Source organism: Crocuta crocuta, unplaced genomic scaffold (assembly GCF_008692635.1).
Source record: "Crocuta crocuta isolate KB4526 unplaced genomic scaffold, BGI_CrCroc_1.0 scaffold186, whole genome shotgun sequence".
NCBI lineage: Eukaryota > Metazoa > Chordata > Mammalia > Carnivora > Hyaenidae > Crocuta > Crocuta crocuta.
Window position 1 is genome coordinate 9,850,503 of NW_027551569.1, and position 14,757 is coordinate 9,865,259.

General features: G+C 39.8%; 1 protein-coding gene across 4 annotated transcripts in view; it reads right to left on the reverse strand.

Moving 5' to 3' along the window:
• SIPA1L1 (signal induced proliferation associated 1 like 1) overlaps nucleotides 1-14,757 on the reverse strand; it is a 354,681-nt gene that overhangs the window by 296,473 nt on the left and 43,451 nt on the right. For all 4 annotated transcript variants that reach the window (XM_077750694.1, XM_077750699.1, XM_077750698.1 and 1 more), the window contains exon 3: nucleotides 1,618-1,708. The gene's annotated coding sequence lies outside the window, so the exon portion shown is untranslated. The remainder of the gene's footprint in view (nucleotides 1-1,617; nucleotides 1,709-14,757) is intronic.

The window sequence follows — 14,757 nt, forward strand, 5'->3', positions numbered from 1 at the left end:
AATACCTACCATATGTGGCAAATAATGCTCACAAAGCACCACTAACAACCAAATTGCAAAGAAAGCAATTCACTGGCTGGAACCAACTGAAAAGGCAAGAAGGACTGAGGGGTCGGTGGTGGAAAGCTGGAACCATTCCACAGAGTTTTTAAACAAAGCTCTGCCTGCCCTGTGGCAACAAGGAAATGAGGAACTACTGAAGGTTCATGAGGGATTGTCACAATTAGAACCAAATGTGCCTTTGTATATGTGTGCAAACACATATGCATAGACATGATTTTTTCTCCCCCGCCCCAAAAACTTCAACAGTAATGTGGAAGACAGCCTGAAAGAGGAAGGGTGATGAAGAAAGAAATACTAGTAACAAGGCTGTTGCAATTTCCCAGGAGGGTGGGTAGAGGAATGAATGAATTTGGGAGAGACTTGGACATAAAACAGATACCTCCAGAAAAAAAATTCGATGTGATGACTGAGAAAAATGGAACCAAAGTCAAAATATAAGAAAGTGCACCCCCACACAATGAACAACTACATTGTTCTCACAAATAACACCTTTATCAAAGTTACACTTAAGTGATCTTTGAGGTTTTTATTATCTTCAACATAGTCTGAAACCATTCATTAGACACACAGAGGCCAGTTCAGGAAACACTCAGCTCTAAATAAATGGGCATTTTGACATCTAGTCCGTCTAGTTTAACTTGAAAATCTGCCAGTAAATAGTTTAAATTTATCCAGAGATGCAAGATACCCTACAGAAGAAACATCACAAAAATAGGATTAACTCAAGATTCTCCATAATGAGTAACATTCGCTCAATGAATTTCATAACAGTCTTAAGTTTCATGCTCCAGTTAATGAGTTTTGGCATTAACTCATCACCTCACATAGTAAAATATAATAAACCTTTTAAAATGACACGTAATATAATATGTGGTAAATTATTAACAATGATACTGAAAACAATATAAAAGTATGCATATACAATGCAGTTAGGATTACCGCCTAAACAAGAAGTAAAAAGGTAACATTTCAGCAAAAAAAAAAAAAAAATCACACCATTTTTACCATACCACCTTTCTTTTCCAGCTCTGACAAAACTGTCTGTTATACAGTGTAAAACATGATGATTTGACATACGTATACACTATGAAACGATTCCTTCCATAGAGTTAACTAACACAACCATCACTTCACATATTTACCTCTTTTGTTAAAAAACGTTTCAGTTAAACAATACAGTGTTAACCAACTATAGTTGCCATGGTATACATTAGACCCTCAGAACTTATTCACATTATAACTGAAAGTCAGTACTCCATACCACGTTCTTAATATTCAAAATGAGAGTAACTGACCACTTAGATGAAATCTCTTTGTGGAACATGCTGGTTTCTAAAGATTAACAGACTGATCTTGAATGAACTGAGAAAAACACACAAACCCAAGTCAACAATTCAAAGTACAACCATAAATGAACAAACAAGAGATAATATTTGACCAGGCACATAAAAATTAGGTAAAAAGGAGATAAAAGAAACACACTTGTTGAAAGCCTCCTATTAAGACTGTTATTGGGCTAAGAAATCCAGACACTCTCTCCCACCCCATACTCACTGTATAACGAGTCTTTGGATAATCACGTATAAGCTTCATGAAGGCAGAGAGGATTTGGTAACCAGCATATCTGCAGGTTCTCAAACAGCACCTGGCACACAATAAGTCTCAATAAATATTTGTTAGATGAATGGATGGATGAATGGATGACCAGATGGCTGCTGTATGAATGGTTATTTCTAATAATAATGTTGGTCTAGCTCATGTATATCAAAAAAGAGATCCCAGCAGCTTAGGAGAAAGGGAACAAGAAGTTCTCCAAGCCACTGTGTTCCCTTCCCTAAGTATAGCTTATCACAGTAGAGTGGAAAAAGCATGGGCTCCAGCATCAGACCTGGAGGGAAAGCCAAGTTTCAGACTTATCTTTGGTGGGTCCCTGGACAAGTTACTCCATGACTGAAATGCATTGACTAATTCTTTAATCTTGAAGTTATAAAAAGGCTTAACTGAAATAACATATACAGAGTACCCAGCTAATACCTAGCACATCATTAGTACTTAATAAATATAAATCTCTCCACACACTGGGCCAAGGGAAATGACCCTGGTACTCACAGAGTCTGGGTCTTAGGGATAAAGTCCAAGGAGGGGTCTTAGTGAAAGGAATCCTAGTGCAGTCCACAGCAGGACAGTTCTTGAATCATTTTATTTTATTTTTTTTTTTAATAGTTTATTGTCAAATTAGTTTCCACATAACACTCAGTGCTCACTTGAATCATTTTAAAATGTCAATCCAAGGCATGGCTCATTGTACCATGTTGGAGGAATTAACAATCATATCATCAACGAGGGGACTGACTTCTGCAAGGAAATACAAAACAAAACAACTAGCATATATTCTGTGCTTGGCAATTTCACACTTGCCAAGATTAGGATTACTTTTCTTTGCTATTACAGCATATCTACTTTTTCAACAATATTTAGTCTACAGCTGATCCTTGAATAACACGGGTTTGAATAGTATGGATCCACTTATACATGGATTTGTATCAATAAATACAGTACAGTACTGTAAGTGTATTTTCTCTCCCTTACAATTTTCGTAGCAATGTTCTCTTTTCCCTAGCTTTATTTTATTGTAAAAATACAATATGCAACACATATAACATACAGCATATGTGTTAACTGACTATTTGTGTTAGTGTAAGGCTTCCGGTCAACAGCAGGCTATTACTAAAGTTTTGGGGAAGTCAAAACTCATACTTAGATTTTCAACTGTCCAGGGGTCTGCATCCTTAACCCTGACACTGTTCAAAAGTCAATTGTCTTTTGTGGATTTGATACAATTATTGATCATCAAGGATTCTTTTCAAGAGAAATTTCCCAAGGGCCCTACTGAGGCTCCACCTCTAAGAGACCAATCTAACTGCGCCTTTGGCTATAACTATGCCCTCGTGTATTTTCTTCTTCATACTTCCATACATATCATACGTTGCAGCCCAATTATAAAACTGATATCCCCAAAGTTTGTATCTATAACTGAAAATGTAGATTTTAGGGGCGCCTATGGCTCAGTTGGTTATGTGTCCAACTCCTGATTTCAGCTCAGGTCATGATCTCACGGTTGTGGGATCAAGCCCCGCTTCAGGCTCCAGCTGAGCATGAAGCCCACTTAAGATTCTCTCTCTCCCTTTCTCTCTGCCCTTTCTCTGCCCACGGGTGCATATGGGTGGGCACATGTTCTCTCTCAAGAAAAAAGAAAAAAAAGAATTTTTTTAAAGAAGATCGAACACCTTCCTCTTTTGAGTTAGTAGCAAAATAAATTACAAATTTTTAAAACTATCTTTCTAATTATTGCTTATCTATCAGGTGAAGTCCTCTTAATGAGTTAAAAAGAAAATTACCTATAGGTGCTCTGAGCATATTACTCAACTACAAGTGTCAGGAATATCTAAAATGTTTGGGTTTTTTGCAATAGGAATCCACATCACTTAAATCAAACCTGAATCCAAAATTATTAAACTCAAATATGCAATTAAATAGTGTGCTTTCAGACAAAGGTCATCTTACTCACTGCTGATTTTTAGTGAACATTTTACAAAGGATGTATACAGCTGGGGAGGTGAAGAATAAGAGAACAAATATGGATAGAGGAAGACAGTCCCACCAGAAAAGTCTCTCAAGTAAGAAAGTTCTTTCTTATAAACAAAAATCTGGGTCTCAATTATCAAGTCCAGAGAGTATATAAATGGAACAAGAGGCTGAGAACACAACATTCTAAGAACTTAAACCAATTTACACAACCACTATCTTAGAAAGTTCCAGTATCTTACAGAGGGTTCCAGTTAATGAATCAACATTTAGAAATGAATACGATATAATTCCATGAACAGAGGAACTAAAGCTATTTAGAATAGCAAGGGAAGGCACACCCTATTTTGATTGGAATCAGCCAGAAGCTATGAGAAAAAGGATTCGTGCCCAGTAGAACAACCTGAAGAAATCTAGGACGGTATGTTGGCAGGGAAAAAAGAACAACTCTTGGGCAGCAAGTCCTACGCTCCACCCAGAGAAGCACTGGCGACGCTATCCACCCTTGCCAGCCTTGATGCCACGCGCGTACCAGGAAGCTTTCTGGGGAGAATGCAGGTTTCCCCCGCTACCCAAAAGCAGAGCATTCTTATGAAACCTTTCATAAGCCGAAATGGCATAAAGCAAAAGAGTAATTTCCATTTCACGAAAGCAAAAATCCTCTTTGGATTTCTTTCAAACAGCGAAAACAGGTATTCCACACAGGTCTTTCATAAAGGTGAAGTGGTGTAAAGCACACTTGGCCATAGCGGAAGAAACCGATCCTGCCCTAGTAATGTACCAGCTGGGAACAGGACTCTCTTACCACACTATGAAATCCTTGTCTCCTTGGATATAGATTTCTCATTGTTAACAAGTGATTTTCTAGTAGACATCAATGTTCAGAAATGTCTGTTTAAGCATATCAGATATTCCAGGGTCTGATCAGCCCTGGATAACCAGACTACCGGTACTGATTCACTGCCAAGCTCTTTTTGAAGCAATTCCTACACATGTGAGCACGGTCAGTTATAAATCAGTCTTTGCCAACTATGAGCTCTACACCATATTAGAATACAGTATGTTCCTGAGTTGCTCTCAGGGTACACACAATTTTCTTTGGAAAATATCTAAGTACAGATTTCCTTCACTCCCAAATTCCAATGTCATCTTTCTGTAAATGCCTCTCACTTCTTTACCACAATTACCAAAAATAATAATAATAATAATAATAAAAAAGATGATTTTCAATTTCCTCTCAACCTCACTTTTTAGTCCTGATTAACTGTGTCTGTATTTTCACCATGGACACCTTTGCCATAGACATCATTGCTGCAAGAATTTTCACATTTTCACCTCGTAAATAATTAGCCATAAGGCAATTTCCATAAAAAATAAAGTAACTGGTTGGCAGTCTGGTTTCATTTAAGATAAAACAACTGATTGACAGTTTGGTTTCATTTCACCAATGAAGAATCAACTGCCTTCAGCAGTTACTATACTGAAAGCTGGTGGTCAGTTTGGTTTCATTTCTCCATTGACAAAGTTCCCTTTTTATTATGTAAATGTTACCTAGCCCCCATAATGGTCTATACAGTGGCCAGTAGCCAGGGCAGTCTTAAAACAGCAATGATCACTACATATACTGACTTGATAGAAAATATGGTGATAAAGCTTATGGGAGGTGTGAAATAAGAGTGAAATGCCACAATGCACACTGTGTTGTACTAGAAAATGACAACACGTAGATTACAATGACAATAAAGCTCTATTAGTGACAATATTCCATCAGTATTTCTTCTCCATCTCCCACACAACCCTGGGCTGTCCATCAAGGGACATGTGACAATATGCCAACAATGAACAACATTGTAGAAGGCTCTCACAGTGAGATACACAGTCAGGTACAAGTATGCATCCTAGAATCTGGAAAACTGACACTTTGTAAGGAAGGAAGAATTAATAATGAATTTTATCAACTTTTTCATGTTTCATTATGTCCTTTGCAACATCCCTCTTTTATCTTTCATTATTTTATCTCTCACACCAAGACTACCTTAGAGCCAACAAGTGATGCAGGAAAAATGTTTGTGGTAAAACTACGTAGCAAGCTCATTAAGATGTGGTTCTTCTTGAAAATATGACTACAACAATTTGATAACCTTTTTATAATTAAAAAATTTTTTGAACATAGCTGATACATAATGCTACATTAGTGTCAGGTCAATTTGATAACTCTGAAGGAGTTTTCAAAGGTCACCCAAAATACAAAGTGGTTTTGCGGAAACGAGGATGTCCCAGCTTGTAATGACACCCTCTCTGTTGGCATTTTTAATAAAGCATTCAAGAAAACTGCACTCTTGATCTTCTAAGGTGTTAATCACCCAATCAAAAGTTCAGGTATTTATCTCACAGATATGAAGTGTCAAAGCCACAACAGAGTACAGTCAAGTACAGGAAAGCCACAATAAGGTACAGTACAGTAAGGTGCTGGAAAGCAAATGAGGAATCATATTCATTCACTCAAAAGTTCTTGAAAGGCCTGGGTGTACCATTTATGCAGTGGCTTTCAGGCACTGAAAAGTCAAATAGAATACATAGTCCCAAATACTTTACAATCCCAAGGAGCAAGCTAAACAACTAAATAAAAAATTTCAGCAATATACTAACAGAGGAATGTGTTATAAAGTAAATAGCTTTAGGAAGCCAGAAAAACTCTACAGCTGGTAACTTTTAAGCTGGTCCTAAAAAAGGAATTAATTTTTTCTTTTTTCTTTAGCAAGAGGAGAGGAGTGCTTAAGAAAAAGAAACAGTAAGGGCACCAACAGACAAGAAGTCGCCTTATGTAAGAAATTTCCCCATCACTGGAACAAACAAGGCTCAGTGACAGAGAAGGGAGGGAGGAGTCAGACAGGAAGCAAGACGGCCATCTGCCATACGAAGGCAATCAGACTTCTTCCACGTGTTATGAGGAGGCCTATAGTGTTCGCCTGCAGGAGCTCTTGCTCAGGAGATACCAGCTATTGGGAACCACAGCTTTCTCTGAGGTCCTCAAACTTCTGGAAGATGGAGATGGGAGGGGTCACTGGGCAGGGAGATGGGTGGACACTCTTCTTCTACACCCACATTTACATAGGCTGAAAACAACCCTCAGCCTATGGGTCCTCTTGGTACCAATCACAGAATGAATGGCTTCAGATAGTCTTAAAAATGTGGAATCTTAGAATGGGAAGGGAACGAGCAGAATAGTCTCACATCTTCCCATCAACTAACAGAATCCTTTCTACATACCTCAATAAATGGCTCCATATTGGACAACAATTAAAATGTCCTCCTGTCTTCTCTTCCTCAGAAGCAATTGCTATAGTTTTTCTAACTGGGCCATATTTGAAATCTTTTCCAAAATCTCTAACATGGGCCCCTCTTTGGGATGTACACCTGTTGCTCAGAGCTGAGCACAAAGAACCCCAGTGCCTTCCAACCACAGCACAGCACTGAACCACATCGGGTTCTCCGAGTGGACAAGGTATTTCTTGGTTGCAAAGACCTTTATAAAAGTGCAAGACCTAGATTAGATACCTGTGGTCAAATAAAACACCTTGTCTAACTGTTCATTTGAACTGTTCTCATAAGCACCGTTTACCTCTCCTTGAAATCCCTTGTAATTGTGAGTTAACGTTCATTTGTGCGACTACCTAAATAATATCTTTGTATCCCCAGCCCACAGGCCAATATCCTGAAAGCAGGCACAAAACTATCTGATGGTGTTTTGCTTTTTATTTCCTTTCCATTACCAATGATTGTATTATGAGGTCTCAGCATAGCGCCTGATAAAAAGGAAGGGTTCAATAAATGTTAGATGAAGAATTAGTTGTGTACACAAAAATTACATGAAGCAAGATATGATGAGTATGATAGAAGCATTGAAATCAACATTCCATGGAATCTCAGTGGAGATGTTTCCAATTCCCTCTGGGAAGGAAAGACATTGTGGAGGAATAAAAGGCATCCAGGCCAATTTCTGAGCGGTGTTTCCACCAAAAATCCAAAGGAGAGAAACTATCTGGGCAACAGACCAACTAACAAAAACTATATTTTTGAAGAACAGCTATTCATATGGGAAATTGCTCATAATATTAAGTTCATAAACAGGATACAAAACAGTATGCACCCCCGCCCGTGCACGCGTACACACACACACACACACACACACACACGCACACACACACAAGAAAACCCTGAAAGGAAATAGTTTAAATGTTAATAACAGTTACTGCTGAGCTGTGGAACTACTGGTGATCTTTATTTTCTTCTTTATATTCTATTGCGGTTCCCAAAATTTTCTATAACAAAGGTCTTCATAATCGGTGGGGGAAATATTTGGATTTTTTAACTCATTTGGAATGAAACTGCTAGAACACTTTAACTCTTCAGGTTTTGTCGAAAAATGCTTCTGGATTGTTGTGGGTTTTTTCATGGTCATATTTTATGTGAAATGTTGTAAAGCAGAAGGAATGCCAGATAACAGATTTCAGTCCTAAAGAAATATTACAAGCAATGTTCTCACCCTCCCAAAAAAGTACATTTATTCTCTGATCTACTGTTTTGCATCCTGACAACTGGTGTGAAGGGACTTGTATTTATAGGTTAATACCAGGAAATCAGAAGCCAGCATCAGTGACAGCACTACCCCGCAGAACGTCAATTCCCTTTCATACTCTCAACTGGGCCCTTCAAACAATGAAATACACACACCAGAAACACCACACTTGGTTTGCATATCAAATCAAGGAATGGAAGGGCTCTAATAACAGTTAAATATTACTATAAACAAAGGTCCACTCTTTGAATTAATAGCTACCTTTGTCTACAGTTAACAAGTTAAGAAGTATGGCACCAAAGACTGTTATTACCGAATAAAAGAAGGAAACTACACTAAGTCTTCCAAATCATGAGGCACCCAGCTTGTCTCCGGCAATCTCCCGGGAATCTGAAACGGCGGTTTAAGTACCTGTCCGTATCTAAGACTACGTAAAACAGAAAAGCAATGGTGGGAAAAAACTACTGCTTTAAAACACAGGTCAGACTTCCTACAAATAGTACTGTCCTGAAACCAATCCAAACGGAAGTAAAAGGTTCTCTGAGCAATGGTCACCAATCATGTCTCTTTCTGGTTCAGACAAAGAATAGGAAAAGGGAAAGATCCAAATTATGAAGATACGCAGTTTCCAGACAGCTAACCCCACACCTCCCAAGTCATCTCAGAAAGACTCCTTGCACAACCCACTTGTTTCTCTCCCCTTACAGGCTCCAACCTTTGGCCTGCTTGGCCCTCTTCTCTCCAGCTGCCCCGACCTACCCACCTCCAAGGGCTCTGATTTCCTCAGAACTTCTTGCAGAGGAGGCTGACCCATTTCACCCTTTACCAAGCCTCCCTGTCTCTGAAACAAACCAACCTTCCTAAATACTTTGGCGATTCACCAGAAATCATTACTGATAAACAGGTATGGTGGAAAAAATACAAGGCACACCATGATTATAGATTCAAGAAAGCTTTTCAGTGAGAAATTAAAATCACAGCTGAAATGTAGGTAGTACTGGGAGACTCTGATGTGGAACAGATGGGTCTGGGCAACTTTAAGGCCCTAAAGCTTCTCAGAGGATTCTGATGTTCAGCCAGGGCTGGGAACTGTTCTAAACCCTCAGTATTCCGTCATTCATGCACTAAGTGTAGGCAATATTCCACCACCTTCTGCAAGGAGGACCTCCAGTCCTCCATCTATTCAGATTCCAGTTAGGGGGAAAGAGCAGGTGTGACTTTGCAAAGCTCTGGAGTCTGGAACTTGGCACAGAAAGAGTAAGGTTTAGTTACATTAAGAACTCACTCAAATGAATTCCTAGCATTTCCCAGGCTATACGAGCAGACGGTGAGGTATGTGTAGGAGTTATCCACACTTAAATCCTTAGTGTACCTGGTAGACAGTGATCCTCATGTGGTTTTGTAGAAAATTCCTTATGAATGATCTCCCATAGATGCAAGATAAATTAGAATTAGCTTCTTTGCTTACAGCTTGGATCCATTAAAATCTGAGTGGTGGCTTTTGCTATGACAAAGACCTGAAAATACATTTTTTGCTGAATAACTTTTGCATTACTTTTTTCAAATTCATGGTATATTATCTTTAATTGAGAAATAGTGAACAAAATAGTTTGCAACATCTTCTGTCTGGGAAAACCTTACAATTACACTCCCATTTTCTGTAAGCTATAGTTATTTCTCACAAATTTAAATATTTGAATAGCTTGCATAAAGTATTTATTGTGCACTCGTGTCTCACTAGTACACTAGGCTCTTGCAGAGTAGGATTTAGATACAAATGTGATCAATTTGGTTTCTATCCAAGAAGATGTTTCCATAACATCATATTCATGCTCTAGAAACTGACCTCAACTCCCCTGCAGTATTTTAGCCATAACAAACTGAATCATATCAAAAGTATCTGCGTTAGGGTTTTAGTTAAATGGTAAGCACAATAAAACCAATCATTTTAATGGCTCGAGAAACAAGGAAGCCACAAAATCCAGTAACTCAAGCACTGGTGGGTTATTATGCTGGTGACGTCCCTTTCCCTCTGTGAAAGAGACAAGACATTTATCCATGTGCTTGAACAGAAAAATCATGGCACGTGCCTACCAGGGAACAAGTGTCTGACAGATAAAATGGTTATACAAAATGGGGGGCAGTTTCAAACACACGTATGCATCCCTGGTCATAAACTATCTTTTTACTCACATTTTCATGTGCTTTCTATAATTCTGAAGATCCTAACACCTGGAAAAGCCACACACACAACTTTCTTGGCTACAGTACCCATTCCTGTCTGATCACTGAATTAAAAACAAACTTTCAGATCTGATCTTTACTATTTTTAAATAGCTCTATATTAAAAATATTTATTTAGTTTATTAGTCTCTATCCATATCTAAGAGCCACCTAGTGTTCACAGGGAAGTATGTGTGTACCTAACATAAACCAAATGGGAGGTATGCAGTGAGCACAAAGTACTGCACTAGGACTGAGTCTGAAGCTTGTAAACCACACTCACGGAACCTAGCTAAGCCTCGGCTAGGCCACCCATAAATTAAAGACCATAAAACTTGACCTGTCTAAACGGTGTTGTTGAAGGTATGTATCAATGAGGTAACACCTTTGCAAATGATCTGAAACCAAAAATGTATAGCATTTTTCATCATTCAGCTGCTATTCTGGTTAGAAACCACTAGGGCACCCCAAAACAAGTCAAATTATGTCTCTCTGTTTACTCGTCTTTTAAGTTTTGCCACTTCCTCCTTCCCTCCCTCTCTCCCTTTCTTCCTTCATGTAACAGATAATTCTTGGGCTCCTACCATAGACCAAAGACAGTTCCAGACCTGCTCTGTCCAATACATAAGCAGTAGAAACATGTAGCTTATGTTAAGGATTCAAAATGGCACTAGTCCAAATTGAGACATGCTATAAACATAAAATACACACTGGATTTTGAAGACCCGGTGCGGATAAAAGAATGTAAAATGTCTTGGTAATTTTTTATACTGATTATGTGTTAAGAAGATAGTATTTTAGGGGTGCCTGGGTGGCTCAATGAGTTAAGCGTCCCACTTCGGCTCAGGTCATGATCTCATAGTTCGTGGGTTCAAGCCCCGTGTCGGGCTCTGTACTGACAGCTTGCTCAGAGCCTGGAGCCTGTTTCAGATTCTGTGTTTCCTTCTCTCTCTGACCCTCCCCTGCTAGCTCTCTTTCTCTGTCTTTCAAAAATAAATAAATGTTAAAAAAATTTTTTTTAAATATTACATTTTGGATATTAGGTTAAACATGTGTATTATTCAAGTTAATTTCTCTCTTTGTGCTTTAACATGGCAATTAGAAAGGCAAAATTTTTTATTTCTTTTTTAAGTTTTATTTATTTATTTTGAGAGAGAGGAGAAGGAGAGGGGTGGGGTGGAGAAGGAGAAAGAGAAGGTGGGGGGTCAGGGAGAGAGAGAATCCCAAGTATGCTCTGTGCAGTCACCACAGAGCCCAACACAGGGCTCGTTCCCACAAACCAAGAGATCAAAAGCTGAGCCTAAATCATGAGTTGGACACTCAACCAACCTAGGCTACCCAGGCTCCCCTAGAAGTTTAAAAACTTTTAAATACAGAGAGGCTCACATTACATTTCTACTTGGCAATGCTATTCTAGACCCTGGGGAGATTTTAGGGAACAAAACCAAGTTCCTAACCTCATCCACCTTATGTGTAAACATCTACAGCCCTAAGAGCTTCAGTAATCTATACAGAAGGGAAACGAACACTAGCATCTGTGTGTAGAAAGAACACTAGGGTGGAGGCCACACACCAAAGACAGACCTTCTTCCCTCTAGCCCTTCCTTCACCCCCAGTATGGCCCACGGCCCCCAGAATAACCAGGCGGTAAAAGGGTAGACTAACACCTTGACCATCTTGAGAAAGACTGTCCCTCCCCTGTTAGGCCAGCAATCTTAAAAACACAGCCACTATTAATCCAAACTTAGTGAGGGAAAAAGCTTTTAATTTGGGAGCATCAGTAGTTTCATGGCATCATTTGTAGTACTTTGGCTTGTGCTTCAAAAAGACTTTCATTTTATTTTTTTTTAATGTTTATTTTTAAGAGAGAGACACAGCATGAGTGGGGAGGGGGAGAAAGAGAGAGGGAAACACAGAATCGGAAGCAGGCTCCAGGCTCTGGGCTGTCAGCACAGAGCACAGCATGGGGCTTGAACTCACAAATCACGAGACCATGACATGAGCCAAAGTCGGGCGCTTAACCGACTAAGCCACTCAGGTGCCCCTCAAAAAACACTTTTAAAAGGTTTTCAGTTGTAGGAAGAGGTTTCTCAACAAAGACACCTTGTCTGCATTCCAACACTCTCATTTATTACGACAGTTCTTCATGGAGTTCCTCTCCATGGGTCTGATCAACCACACCTCTCTTAAGTATCTCCTAAATACTGAATACCTCAGACTCAGCATCACAGCCAGCGTGCTTCCAGATAAAGGGCAAGAAACTGAATTCAACAGCACAAGTTATGGCCACAATCTCAAAATCCCTACTGGTCTTAGACGGTCAAAAGGGACTCGAGTCGGGCTGTCCACATGCCAGCTAAATGCAAGGTTACTTAAGATTTTAAGGAATTCCTGGAGGGTGAGTTTCATTTAGAACAAATGGGCCTATTTTTCTATAGCACTTTTCCTACCAAAAAGGCATCGTGCACACTTGAATTTCATATTCCATGTGTTAGGAGCTTACCTTAGAATTCAAACCACAACATGGCAAATGTTTTGCTGGGTCATACATCTTTCTGACAGATTATAAAGAAAATCGGGGCTCTCAAGAGATTCTTGACACTATAAAATGCTCTAGTAGGTGTGGCCGGAAGCCGAGAGGCTCAGGGGTCAAGGCAGGTAGTGTTATTTCGTAACTGATCCCATCTATGTCCTCTGCTCATGCTGTGCTCCCAACGGGCGTGCCCTGTCCCCTCTGCCAACTTCAACGTTACACCTCTCTGAGGGCCCAGCCCAGAGCCTGGCCCGCCCAGAAACTGTCCCCAGCAACCCCAAGTACAGAATAATCTCTCTCTTTCTTTCTCAGAGGAACCCAGTCAACCAAAAACTCTATCACCTATTTATCTCTTCTCTCAGGATTCAAACACCTGTAACTCAGAAGGAGAGCAATTTAAAAAGTCAGTCTGATGTCTGGAAATTTATCACCCTCCCTTGCAATCAGCTGTGATTTATCTGAGCTTTATTCGGCTACCAAGATAAACCGAATGCCAGGGATACAAAAAGGATACACAATCCCAATAGTCACATAATTCACAGTCTGAGAATAAAACAAAGTCAACAAGGATCCTGCCCCCTAACAAACACTGTGTTAAAGGTGGGGGGTGGGGAGGCAAAGAGGCATGGGAGCCTCCGCGAGGACTCTTCTCCCTTGGTGATGGAAGAAAGCGTCACAGAAAGGGGATATAGAAGCAAACACTGAAAACTGACCAGACACTGACAAAGTAACACAGGAAAGGCATTTCATAGGCAGTAAAGCATGGCACACGAAAAGAAATAAGAGTATGTTTACAACTCTCATACAGAACCACTGGGGAAAAAAAGGTCTTCCAATATATTAAATTATTCGTGCGGGCATCTGAGGCTCTACATGACAGACCCCAATCCACTTTTGCTACATTTTCCATAGTATAACATAGCAAGCAAGGGTGGGCTCTCTGAAACCAGCCTGGGGTCAAATTCTACTAACTATGTAGCCTTACACAAGTTTCTTAACTTACCTATACCTCAACTTCTTTATCTGTAAAATGGAGGTGACAGTAGAGCTACCTCATAGCACTGTTACATTGCTGTATGAGAAAATGAATTGAAACAAATGATTATCACAAGTTAGGCATTCAATAATGCTTGTATTAGTACTATTGTGACTATTACTATTTACTTTTCCAAGCTAGATGTAATAGCACATCTGAAGTTCTTGTCCCCATCACCTCAGTATCTAGAACCCATTCTATATCCATCCAGCAAGATACCGCTTAAATACCACCATCTACACTAAGCTGCTCTGAGCCTGCTCACCTCGGCGGTTAGGAAAATGAGTGTCTCCATCTCTCCCCTGAACACCCAGGGTGGCCTGCGGGCCCCTCTTGGGGGACTCTTCACTCTAGCATCCCTATGCACACATCGGACCTCCCTGCAGGCCTACTGCTCTTTAAGAGCAGGGACTACGACTTGCCAGTCTCCATCTTCCCCGGAGAACCGACAGGCCTCTTTACATATGGGCACTCGGTGTCTGCTGCAGAACAAATTAAAATACTCTCCCGTTTAATTAAGTCAAGAACAGACTAGCGCTTTTAAAATTGCTGTAGCATCTACCCAGCTACTCTTCCTAATAAAAACCCTTCCACAGAGAGAAACTCGGTGCGATTTTGCATGGCTACTATGTAAGTGAATCCAAAGACAAGTCAATAGTAAGACGTTCTTAAAGTGACTGACAACTGACAAAACTGAGTAAAAACAGTAAAAACTGCTGGGTAAAACAATCTCTCCCC